The following is a 12500-nucleotide window of genomic DNA, read 5'->3' as shown; positions in this document are numbered from 1 at the left end:
GAAGCGGAGGCCCCACGGCCACGGTTCCTGGGACAGCGACGGCCGCACGCGCCGGCCCCCGGACCCCGAACCTCGGGCAGGGCTGGGCAGCACAGGCGCGGGGCCCTGCGTGCGAGCGAGCGAGCGAGCGGGCAGCGTCGACAGCAGAAGCCCAACGCGGCGTGGCCACCGGCAGAGCCGGATTGCCGTAGAGGCTTCTCTGCAACGTGCCCGCGGATGGCTGCTGTTAACGGGCGTGGGGAGGGGGGGGGAGCCACGGCAGGCTCCACTCCCAAACCCCGGCCCTACAAGCGTTCGAGTGCCGGAGACCGCCGCCCGTCTCGGCCCGGCCCTGGAGAAACCCCTCTTGGAGCCCTCGCTCCAGTCGGCAACGGCCACCGGAGCCTGCGGGCAAGCAGCGGCTTCGCGCGGCTTCTGGCAGTCGGAACCGCCGTGCGCGATAGGTAGGAGGCAGAACGGCCACGGCCAGGGCCGCCGGGCAACGCCCGAGTCTGCCGGCTGAGCCGCGGCTGACAAGCGTTCGAGTGCCGGCGACCGCCGCCGGTCTCGGCCCGGCCCTGGAGAAACGCCTCTTGGAGCCCTCGCTCCAGTCGGCAACGGCCACCGGAGCCTGCGGGCAAGCAGCGGCTTCGCGCGGCTTCTGGCAGTCGGAAGCGCCGTGAGCGATAGGTAGGAGGCAGAACGGCCACGGCCAGGGCCGCCGGGCAACGCCCGAGTCTGCCGGCTGAGCCGCGGGTGACAAGCGTTCGAGTGCCGGCGACCGCCGCCGGTCTCGGCCCGGCCCTGGAGAAACCCCTCTTGGAGCCTTCGCTCCAGTCGGCAACGGCCACCGGAGCCTGCGGGCAAGCAGCGGCTTCGCGCGGCTTCTGGCAGTCGGAAGCGCCGTGCGCGATAGGTAGGAGGCAGAACGGCCACGGCCAGGTCCGCCGGGCAACGCCCGAGTCTGCCGGCTGAGCCGCGGGTGACAAGCATTCGAGTGCCGGCGACCGCCGCCCGTCTCGGCCCGGCCCTGGAGAAACCCCTCTTGGAGCCCTCGTTCCAGTCGGCAACGGCCACCGGAGCCTGCGGGCAAGCAGCGGCTTCGCGCGGCTTCTGGCAGTCGGAACCGCCGTGCGCGATAGGTAGGAGGCAGAACGGCCACGGCCAGGTCCGCCGGGCAACGCCCGAGTCTGCCGGCTGAGCCGCGGGTGACAAGCGTTCGAGTGCCGGCGACCGCCGCCCGTCTCGGCCCGGCCCTGGAGAAACCCCTCTTGGAGCCCTCGCTCCAGTCGGCAACGGCCACCGGAGCCTGCGGGCAAGCAGCGGCTTCGCGCGGCTTCTGGCAGTCGGAAGCGCCGTGAGCGATAGGTAGGAGGCAGAACGGCCACGGCCAGGGCCGCCGGGCAACGCCCGAGTCTGCCGGCTGAGCCGCGGGTGACAAGCGTTCGAGTGCCGGCGACCGCCGCCCGTCTCGGCCCGGCCCTGGAGAAACCCCTCTTGGAGCCCTCGCTCCAGTCGGCAACGGCCACCGGAGCCTGCGGGCAAGCAGCGGCTTCGCGCGGCTTCTGGCAGTCGGAAGCGCCGTACGCGATAGGTAGGAGGCAGAACGGCCACGGCCACAGCCGCCGTGCAACGCCCGAGTCTGCCGGCTGAACCGCGAGTAGCTGCAGCGGTTCGATGGCGCTGGTCCGCGAGCGCCAGCCCTCTGCCCTAGTATACGGACAGCGAGGTCCCCGGCCCCGGCGGGCTCGAAGAGAACCGTCTTCCCCCAGCGGGGAGGCGCGCGAGCGCCGCCGACTCTTACCATGACGTAACTGGAGGCAGCGCAAAGCAGCGACCCCTTCGGCAGCTCCGAAGAAGAACCGGGCAAGACGTCTACCTGCCAGAACCGCGGTGGAGCCAAAGTCCCGCCGGAGCGAGGTAGACGAGGCATCCCTTTCCGCCGGCAGCTCCGGCGGCCACATCGGGCACACCGGACCCGGCGGACGGTAAAACGGGTAGACCTGGCCTCCCTGCCGGCAGAACGGGTAGACGAGGCCTCCCTGCCTGGAACCGGGTAGACCTGGCATCCCTGCCGGAAGCGGGTAGACCTGGCATCCCTGCCGGTAAAACGGGTAGACCTGGCCTCCCTGCCGGCAGAACGGGTAGACGAGGCCTCCCTGCCTGGAACCGGGTAGACCTGGCATCCCTGCCGGAAGCGGGTAGACCTGGCATCCCTGCCGGCAAAACGGGTAGACCTGGTCTCCCTGCCGCCAAAACGGGTAGACCTGGCCTCCCTGCAGGTAAAACGGGTAGACCTGGCCTCCCTGCCGGCAGAACGGGTAGACCTGGCCTCCCTGCCGCCACAACGGGTAGACCTGGCATCCCTGCCGGCAAAACGGGTAGACCTGGTCTCCCTGCCGGTAAAACGGGTAGACCTGTTCTCCCTGCAGGTAAAACGGGTAGACCTGGCCTCCCTGCCGGTAAAACGGGTAGACCTGGCCTCCCTGCCGGCAAAACGGGTAGACCTGGTCTCCCTGCCGGTAAATGGGTAGACCTGGTCTCCCTGCCGCTAGAACGGGTAGACCTGGCCTCCCTGCCGGCAGAACGGGTAGACCTGGCCTCCCTGCCGGTAAAACGGGTAGACCTGGCATCCCTGCAGGTAAAACGGGTAGACCTGGCATCCCTGCCGGCAAAACGGGTAGACCTGGTCTCCCTGCCGGTAAAACGGGTAGACCTGTTCTCCCTGCAGGTAAAACGGGTAGACCTGTTCTCCCTGCCGCCAGAACGGGTAGACCTGGCATCCCTGCCGGCAAAACGGGTAGACCTGGTCTCCCTGCCGGTAAATGGGTAGACCTGGTCTCCCTGCAGGTAAAACGGGTAGACCTGTTATCCCTGCCGGCAAAACGGGTAGACCTGGTCTCCCTGCAGCCAGAACGGGTAGACCTGGTCTCCCTGCCGGCAAAACGGGTAGACCTGGTCTCCCTGCCGGCAAAAAGGGTAGACCTGTTCTCCCTGCCGCCAGAACGGGTAGACCTGGCATCCCTGCCGGTAAATGGGTAGACCTGGTCTCCCTGCCGGCAATATGGGTAGACCTGGCCTCCCTGCAGCCAGAACGGGTAGACCTGGCATCCCTGCCGGTAAATGGGTAGACCTGGCATCCCTGCCGGTAAAACGGGTAGACCTGGCATCCCTGCCGGCAATACGGGTAGACCTGGTCTCCCTGCCGCTAGAACGGGTAGACCTGGCATCCCTGCCGGTAAAACGGGTAGACCTGGCCTCCCTGCCGGCAATACGGGTAGACCTGGCCTCCCTGCCGGTAAAACGGGTAGACCTGGCCTCCCTGCCGGCAGAACGGGTAGACCTGGTCTCCCTGCAGGAAAAACGGGTAGACCTGGTCTCCCTGCAGCCAGAACGGGTAGACCGGGCATCCCTGCCGGTAAATGGGTAGACCTGGCATCCCTGCCGGTAAAACGGGTAGACCTGGCATCCCTGCCGGCAGAACGGGTAGACCTGGTCTCCCTGCCGCCAGAAGGGGTAGACCTGTCCTCCCTGCGGACAGAGCGGGTCGCCCGTGCTGGAGGCCCGTATGCAGGGGTGCCTGCACGGGGTGGGAAGGGCCGGCGGCGGGCTGCCTGTGCTCTCTCAGCCGGGGCGGCGGTGGGGGGGCTTGCGGGGGGTGGCTGGGGTCGGCAGGCCGGCCCTGCCGGAGGCCCGTATGCAGGGGTGCCTGCACGGGGTGGGAAGGGCCGGCGGCGGGCTGCCTGTGATCTCTCAGCCGGGGCGGCGGTGGGGGGGGTTGCGGGGGGTGGCTGGGGGCGGCAGGCCGGCCCTGCCGGAGGCCCGTATGCAGGGGTGCCTGCACGGGGTGGGAAGGGCCGGCGGCGGGCTGCCTGTGCTCTCTGAGCCGGGGCGGCGGTGGGGGGGGCTTGCGGGGGGTGGCTGGGGTCGGCAGGCCGGCCCTGCCGGAGGCCCGTATGCAGGGGTGCCTGCACGGGGTGGGAAGGGCCGGCGGCGGGCTGCCTGTGCTCTCTCAGCCGGGGCGGCGGTGGGGGGGCTTGCGGGGGGTGGCTGGGGGCGGCAGGCCGGCCCTGCCGGAGGCCCGTATGCAGGGGTGCCTGCACGGGGTGGGAAGGGGCGGCGGCGGGCTGCCTGTGCTGTCTCAGCCGGGGCGGCGGTGGGGGGGCTTGCGGGGGGTGGCTGGGGGCGGCAGGCCGGCCCTGCCGGAGGCCCGTATGCAGGGGTGCCTGCACGGGGTGGGAAGGGCCGGCGGCGGGCTGCCTGTGCTGTCTCAGCCGGGGCGGCGGTGGGGGGGCTTGCGGGGGATGGCTGGGGTCGGCAGGCCGGCCCTGCCGGTGGCCCGTATGCAGGGGTGCCTGCACGGGGTGGGAAGGGCCTGCGGCGGGCTGCCTGTGCTCTCTGAGCCGGGGCGGCGGTGGGGGGGGCTTGCGGGGGGTGGCTGGGGTCGGCAGGCCGGCCCTGCCGGAGGCCCGTATGCAGGGGTGCCTGCACGGGGTGGGAAGGGCCGGCGGCGGGCTGCCTGTGATCTCTCAGCCGGGGCGGCGGTGGGGGGGGTTGCGGGGGGTGGCTGGGGGCGGCAGGCCGGCCCTGCCGGAGGCCCGTATGCAGGGGTGCCTGCACGGGGTGGGAAGGGCCGGCGGCGGGCTGCCTGTGCTCTCTGAGCCGGGGCGGCGGTGGGGGGGGCTTGCGGGGGGTGGCTGGGGTCGGCAGGCCGGCCCTGCCGGAGGCCCGTATGCAGGGGTGCCTGCACGGGGTGGGAAGGGCCGGCGGCGGGCTGCCTGTGCTCTCTCAGCCGGGGCGGCGGTGGGGGGGCTTGCGGGGGGTGGCTGGGGGCGGCAGGCCGGCCCTGCCGGAGGCCCGTATGCAGGGGTGCCTGCACGGGGTGGGAAGGGGCGGCGGCGGGCTGCCTGTGCTCTCTCAGCCGGGGCGGCGGTGGGGGGGCTTGCGGGGGGTGGCTGGGGGCGGCAGGCCGGCCCTGCCGGAGGCCCGTATGCAGGGGTGCCTGCACGGGGTGGGAAGGGCCGGCGGCGGGCTGCCTGTGCTCTCTCAGCCGGGGCGGCGGTGGGGGGGCTTGTGGGGGGTGGCTGGGGGCGGCAGGCCGGCCCTGCCGGAGGCCCGTATGCAGGGGTGCCTGCACGGGGTGGGTGGGCCTGCGGCGGGCTGCCTGTGCTCTCTGAGCCGGGGCGGCGGTGGGGGGGGCTTGCGGGGGGTGGCTGGGGGCGGCAGGCCGGCCCTGCCGGAGGCCCGTATGCAGGGGTGCCTGCACGGGGTGGGTGGGCCTGCGGCGGGCTGCCTGTGCTCTCTGAGCCGGGGCGGCGGTGGGGGGGGCTTGCGGGGGGTGGCTGGGGGCGGCAGGCCGGCCCTGCCGGAGGCCCGTATGCAGGGGTGCCTGCACGGGGTGGGAAGGGGCGGCGGCGGGGTGCCTGTGCTCTCTCAGCCGGGGCGGCGGTGGGGGGGCTTGCGGGGTTTGTCTGGGGGCGGCAGGCCGGTCCTGCCGGAGGCCCGTATGCAGGGGTGCCTGCTCGGGGTGGGAAGGGGCGGCGGCGGGCTGCCTGTGCTGTCTCAGCCGGGGCGGCGGTGGGGGGGCTTGTGGGGGGTGGCTGGGGGCGGCAGGCCGGCCCGGCCGGAGGCCCGTATGCAGGGGTGCCTGCACGGGGTAGGAAGGGCCGGCGGCGGGGTGCCTGTGCTCTCTCAGCCGAGGCGGCGGTGGGGGGGCTTGTGGGGGGTGGCTGGGGGCGGCAGGCCGGCCCTGCCGGAGGCCCGTATGCAGGGGTGCCTGCACGGGGTGGGAAGGGCCGGCGGCGGGCTGCCTGTGATCTCTCAGCCGGGGCGGCGGTGGGGGGGCTTGCGGGGGGTGGCTGGGGGCGGCAGGCCGGCCCTGCCGGAGGCCCGTATGCAGGGGTGCCTGCACGGGGTGGGAAGGGCCGGCGGCGGGCTGCCTGTGCTCTCTCAGCCGGGGCGGCGGTGGGGGGGCTTGCGGAGGGGTGGCTGGGGGCGGCAGGCCGGCCCTGCCGGAGGCCCGTATGCAGGGGTGCCTGCACGGGGTGGGAAGGGCCGGCGGCGGGCTGCCTGTGCTCTCTGAGCCGGGGCGGCGGTGGGGGGGGCTTGCGGGGGGTGGCTGGGGGCGGCAGGCCGGCCCTGCCGGAGGCCCGTATGCAGGGGTGCCTGCACGGGGTGGGAAGGGCCGGCGGCGGGCTGCCTGTGCTGTCTCAGCCGGGGCGGCGGTGGGGGGGGTTGCGGGGGGTGGCTGTGGGCGGCAGGCCGGCCCTGCCGGAGGCCCGTATGCAGGGGTGCCTGCACGGGGTGGGAAGGGCCGGCGGCGGGCTGCCTGTGCTGTCTCAGCCGGGGCGGCGGTGGGGGGGCCTGTGGCGGGTGGCTGGGGGCGGCAGGCCGGCCCTGCCGGAGGCCCGTATGCAGGGGTGCCTGCACGGGGTGGGAAGGGGCGGCGGCGGGCTGCCTGTGCTCTCTCAGCCGGGGCGGCGGTGGGGGGGCTTGCGGGGGGTGGCTGGGGTCGGCAGGCCGGCCCTGCCGGAGGCCCGTATGCAGGGGTGCCTGCACGGGGTGGGAAGGGCCGGCGGCGGGCTGCCTGTGCTGTCTCAGCCGGGGCGGCGGTGGGGGGGCTTGTGGGGGGTGGCTGGGGTCGGCAGGCCGGCCCTGCCGGAGGCCCGTATGCAGGGGTGCCTGCACGGGGTGGGAAGGGCCGGCGGCGGGCTGCCTGTGCTCTCTCAGCTGGGGCGGCGGTGGGGGGGGTTGCGGGGGGTGGCTGGGGGCGGCAGGCCGGCCCTGCCGGAGGCCCGTATGCAGGGGTGCCTGCACGGGGTGGGAAGGGCCGGCGGCGGGCTGCCTGTGCTGTCTCAGTCGGGGCGGCGGTGGGGGGGCTTGCGGGGGGTGGCTGGGGTCGGCAGGCCGGCCCTGCCGGAGGCCCGTATGCAGGGGTGCCTGCACGGGGTGGGAAGGGCCGGCGGCGGGCTGTCTGTGCTCTCTCAGCCGGGGCGGCGGTGGGGGGGCTTGCGGGGGGTGGCTGGGGGCGGCAGGCCGGCCCTGCCGGAGGCCCGTATGCAGGGGTGCCTGCACGGGGTGGGAAGGGCCGGCGGCGGGCTGCCTGTGCTGTCTCAGTCGGGGCGGCGGTGGGGGGGCTTGCGGGGGGTGGCTGGGGTCGGCAGGCCGGCCCTGCCGGAGGCCCGTATGCAGGGGTGCCTGCACGGGGTGGGAAGGGCCGGCGGCGGGCTGCCTGTGCTCTCTCAGCCGGGGCGGCGGTGGGGGGGCTTGCGGGGGGTGGCTGGGGGCGGCAGGCCGGCCCTGCCGGAGGCCCGTATGCAGGGGTGCCTGCACGGGGTGGGAAGGGGCGGCGGCGGGCTGCCTGTGCTCTCTCAGCCGGGGCGGCGGTGGGGGGGCTTGCGGGGGGTGGCTGGGGGCGGCAGGCCGGCCCTGCCGGAGGCCCGTATGCAGGGGTGCCTGCACGGGGTGGGAAGGGCCGGCGGCGGGCTGCCTGTGCTCTCTCAGCCGGGGCGGCGGTGGGGGGGCTTGTGGGGGGTGGCTGGGGGCGGCAGGCCGGCCCTGCCGGAGGCCCGTATGCAGGGGTGCCTGCACGGGGTGGGTGGGCCTGCGGCGGGCTGCCTGTGCTCTCTGAGCCGGGGCGGCGGTGGGGGGGGCTTGCGGGGGGTGGCTGGGGGCGGCAGGCCGGCCCTGCCGGAGGCCCGTATGCAGGGGTGCCTGCACGGGGTGGGTGGGCCTGCGGCGGGCTGCCTGTGCTCTCTGAGCCGGGGCGGCGGTGGGGGGGGCTTGCGGGGGGTGGCTGGGGGCGGCAGGCCGGCCCTGCCGGAGGCCCGTATGCAGGGGTGCCTGCACGGGGTGGGAAGGGGCGGCGGCGGGGTGCCTGTGCTCTCTCAGCCGGGGCGGCGGTGGGGGGGCTTGCGGGGTTTGTCTGGGGGCGGCAGGCCGGTCCTGCCGGAGGCCCGTATGCAGGGGTGCCTGCTCGGGGTGGGAAGGGGCGGCGGCGGGCTGCCTGTGCTGTCTCAGCCGGGGCGGCGGTGGGGGGGCTTGTGGGGGGTGGCTGGGGGCGGCAGGCCGGCCCGGCCGGAGGCCCGTATGCAGGGGTGCCTGCACGGGGTAGGAAGGGCCGGCGGCGGGGTGCCTGTGCTCTCTCAGCCGAGGCGGCGGTGGGGGGGCTTGTGGGGGGTGGCTGGGGGCGGCAGGCCGGCCCTGCCGGAGGCCCGTATGCAGGGGTGCCTGCACGGGGTGGGAAGGGCCGGCGGCGGGCTGCCTGTGATCTCTCAGCCGGGGCGGCGGTGGGGGGGCTTGCGGGGGGTGGCTGGGGGCGGCAGGCCGGCCCTGCCGGAGGCCCGTATGCAGGGGTGCCTGCACGGGGTGGGAAGGGCCGGCGGCGGGCTGCCTGTGCTCTCTCAGCCGGGGCGGCGGTGGGGGGGCTTGCGGAGGGGTGGCTGGGGGCGGCAGGCCGGCCCTGCCGGAGGCCCGTATGCAGGGGTGCCTGCACGGGGTGGGAAGGGCCGGCGGCGGGCTGCCTGTGCTCTCTGAGCCGGGGCGGCGGTGGGGGGGGCTTGCGGGGGGTGGCTGGGGGCGGCAGGCCGGCCCTGCCGGAGGCCCGTATGCAGGGGTGCCTGCACGGGGTGGGAAGGGCCGGCGGCGGGCTGCCTGTGCTGTCTCAGCCGGGGCGGCGGTGGGGGGGGTTGCGGGGGGTGGCTGTGGGCGGCAGGCCGGCCCTGCCGGAGGCCCGTATGCAGGGGTGCCTGCACGGGGTGGGAAGGGCCGGCGGCGGGCTGCCTGTGCTGTCTCAGCCGGGGCGGCGGTGGGGGGGCCTGTGGCGGGTGGCTGGGGGCGGCAGGCCGGCCCTGCCGGAGGCCCGTATGCAGGGGTGCCTGCACGGGGTGGGAAGGGGCGGCGGCGGGCTGCCTGTGCTCTCTCAGCCGGGGCGGCGGTGGGGGGGCTTGCGGGGGGTGGCTGGGGTCGGCAGGCCGGCCCTGCCGGAGGCCCGTATGCAGGGGTGCCTGCACGGGGTGGGAAGGGCCGGCGGCGGGCTGCCTGTGCTGTCTCAGCCGGGGCGGCGGTGGGGGGGCTTGTGGGGGGTGGCTGGGGTCGGCAGGCCGGCCCTGCCGGAGGCCCGTATGCAGGGGTGCCTGCACGGGGTGGGAAGGGCCGGCGGCGGGCTGCCTGTGCTCTCTCAGCTGGGGCGGCGGTGGGGGGGGTTGCGGGGGGTGGCTGGGGGCGGCAGGCCGGCCCTGCCGGAGGCCCGTATGCAGGGGTGCCTGCACGGGGTGGGAAGGGCCGGCGGCGGGCTGCCTGTGCTGTCTCAGTCGGGGCGGCGGTGGGGGGGCTTGCGGGGGGTGGCTGGGGTCGGCAGGCCGGCCCTGCCGGAGGCCCGTATGCAGGGGTGCCTGCACGGGGTGGGAAGGGCCGGCGGCGGGCTGTCTGTGCTCTCTCAGCCGGGGCGGCGGTGGGGGGGCTTGCGGGGGGTGGCTGGGGGCGGCAGGCCGGCCCTGCCGGAGGCCCGTATGCAGGGGTGCCTGCACGGGGTGGGAAGGGCCGGCGGCGGGCTGCCTGTGCTGTCTCAGTCGGGGCGGCGGTGGGGGGGCTTGCGGGGGGTGGCTGGGGTCGGCAGGCCGGCCCTGCCGGAGGCCCGTATGCAGGGGTGCCTGCACGGGGTGGGAAGGGCCGGCGGCGGGCTGTCTGTGCTCTCTCAGCCGGGGCGGCGGTGGGGGGGCTTGCGGGGGGTGGCTGGGGGCGGCAGGCCGGCCCTGCCGGAGGCCCGTATGCAGGGGTGCCTGCACGGGGTGGGAAGGGCCGGCGGCGGGCTGCCTGTGCTCTCTCAGCCGGGTGCCTGTGCTCTCTCGCCGGGGCGGCGGTGGGGGGGCTTGCGGAGGGGTGGCTGGGGGCGCAGGCCGGCCCTGCCGGAGGCCCGTATGCAGGGGTGCCTGCACGGGGTGGGGAAGGGCCGGCGGCGGGCTGCCTGTGCTCTCTGAGCCGGGGCGGCGGTGGGGGGGCTTGCGGGGGGGTGGCTGGGGGCGGCAGGGCCGGCCCTGCCGGAGGCCCGTATGCAGGGGTGCCTGCACGGGGTGGGAAGGGCCGGCGGCGGGCTGCCTGTGCTGTCTCAGCCGGGGCGGCGGTGGGGGGGTTGCGGGGGGTGGCTGTGGGCGGCAGGCCGGCCTGCCGGAGGCCCGTATGCAGGGGTGCCTGCACGGGGTGGGAAGGGCCGGCGGCGGGCTGCCTGTGCTGTCTCAGCCGGGGCGGCGGTGGGGGGGCCTGTGGCGGGTGGCTGGGGGCGGCAGGCCGGCCTGCCGGAGGCCCGTATGCAGGGGTGCCTGCACGGGTGGTGGAAGGGGCGGCGGCGGGCTGCCTGTGCTCTCTCAGCCGGGGCGGCGGTGGGGGGGCTTGCGGGGGGTGGCTGGGGTCGGCAGGCCGGCCCTGCCGGAGGCCCGTATGCAGGGGTGCCTGCACGGGGTGGGAAGGGGCCGGCGGCGGGCTGCCTGTGCTGTCTCAGCCGGGGCGGCGGTGGGGGGGCTTGTGGGGGGTGGCTGGGGGCGGCAGGCCGGCCCTGCCGGAGGCCCGTATGCAGGGGTGCCTGCACGGGGTGGGAAGGGCCGGCGGCGGGCTGCCTGTGCTCTCTCAGCTGGGGCGGCGGTGGGGGGGGTTGCGGGGGGTGGCTGGGGGCGGCAGGCCGGCCCTGCCGGAGGCCCGTATGCAGGGGTGCCTGCACGGGGTGGGAAGGGCCGGCGGCGGGCTGCCTGTGCTGTCTCAGTCGGGGGCGGGCGGTGGGGGGGGCTTGCGGGGGGTGGCTGGGGTCGGCAGGCCGGCCCTGCCGGAGGCCCGTATGCAGGGGTGCCTGCACGGGGTGGGAAGGGCCGGCGGCGGGCTGTCTGTGCTCTCTCAGCCGGGGCGGCGGTGGGGGGGCTTGCGGGGGGGTGGCTGGGGGCGGCAGGCCGGCCCTGCGGAGGCCCGTTTGCAGGGGTGCCTGCACGGGGGTGGGTTGGGGGGGGGCGGCGGGAATTTTTGGTTTTTGTTGCTTTTTTATTTCTTTTTCCGCTTTTGAAACAGAGACGCCGCCCCGTCCTCGGGCGTTTCAGCCGAGCTGATGGAAAGCGGCGCCCCTTCCCGTCGCTTGCGGGGGGGGGTGGTGCAGGAGGGGGGAGGCGGCGCGCGCCTGAAATTCCCCTCGCCACCCCCCGTTTCCGAGACTTCGCCGTATCTAGTGGAAGGCGCTAAGCTTGGCCGGACTGTCTCGCTGAAGGCTTTCTTACTCTGCATCGGTTCTGACGGTGGGCGAGAAAAAAAACAAAACCAAAGCAGAGCAGGGAAACAGTTACAAAAAGTTCTTGAGAGCCAGCACCGGCCCGCCCATCGGCAGACGGAGCGGCGCCCGGGGTCAACGAGTGCCACCCTGCTGCTTAGCAACCGGAACCCGAGCCGGCCCGCCCCGCCCACCCGCCGGCAAGGGGCGGGCGCTTCCCCGCGGCAGAAAGGGGGAGACAGAGACTGAGAGACGGGGGTCGAGGAGCAGGCGGGGAGCCTTGCGCTGAGGTAGGCTGGGGACGGGGGCCTCTTTTCCGAGAAGATTGAGGTTTGAGTCGGGGGGGGGGGGGGGGGGGGGGGGGGCGGCGGCAGGGGCTGCTTGTGCGCTCTCAGGCCGGGGCGGCGGTGGGGGGGTGGCGGGGGTGGGGGGGGGGCAGCGGAGCGGCCGTGCCGGAGGCCCGTATGCAGGGGTGCCCGCACCGGGGGGGGGGTGGGGGGGGGGCGCGGCAGGGGCTGCTTGTGCGCTCTCGGCCGGGGGCGGCGGTGGGGGGGGGCTTGCGGGTGGGGGGTGCGGCGGCCGGGCTGCCGTGCCGGAGGCCCGTTTGCAGGGGTGCCTGCACGGGGGGAGGTGGGGGGGGGGGGGGGGGTGGGGCGGGGCGGCGGGAATTTTTTGGTTTTTGTTGCTTTTTTATTTTTTTTCCGCTTTTGAAACACAGACGCCGCCCCGCCTTCGGGCGTTTCAGCCGAGCTGATAGAAAGCTGCGCCCCTTCCCGTTGCTTGCGGGGGGGGTTGGTGCCGCGGAAGGGGGTGGCGGGGGGGGCGGGAACGGGACGGGGACGGGGACCGGGGACGGGGACGGGGACGGGGACGGGGACGGGGACGGGTCTGGCCGACGGGTCTGGACGACAGCGCCCCCCCGACCCCGCGTCCCGGCCGGCCACCACGTCTACCCGGGACCGGGTCGGCGGGGAGGACAGGTCTACCCGGACCGGTTCGGCGGGGAGGACAGGTCTACCCGACAGCGCCCCCCCCATCGCCCCGCGTCCCGGCCGGCCACCACGTCTACCCGGGACCGGTTCGGCGGGGAGGACAGGTCTACCAGGGACCGGTTCGGCGGGGAGGACAGGTCTACCCGACAGCGCCCCCCCAATCCCGGGTCCCGGCCGGCCACCACGTCTACCCGGGACCGGTTTGGCGGGGAGGACAGGTCTACCCGGGACCGGGTCGGCGGGGAGGACAGGTCTACCCGACCGCGCCCGCCCCCGATCCCGAGTCC

Source organism: Opisthocomus hoazin, unplaced genomic scaffold (genome assembly GCF_030867145.1).
Source record: "Opisthocomus hoazin isolate bOpiHoa1 unplaced genomic scaffold, bOpiHoa1.hap1 HAP1_SCAFFOLD_149, whole genome shotgun sequence".
Classification (NCBI taxonomy): domain Eukaryota; kingdom Metazoa; phylum Chordata; class Aves; order Opisthocomiformes; family Opisthocomidae; genus Opisthocomus; species Opisthocomus hoazin.
This window is presented reverse-complemented; position numbering follows the sequence as displayed.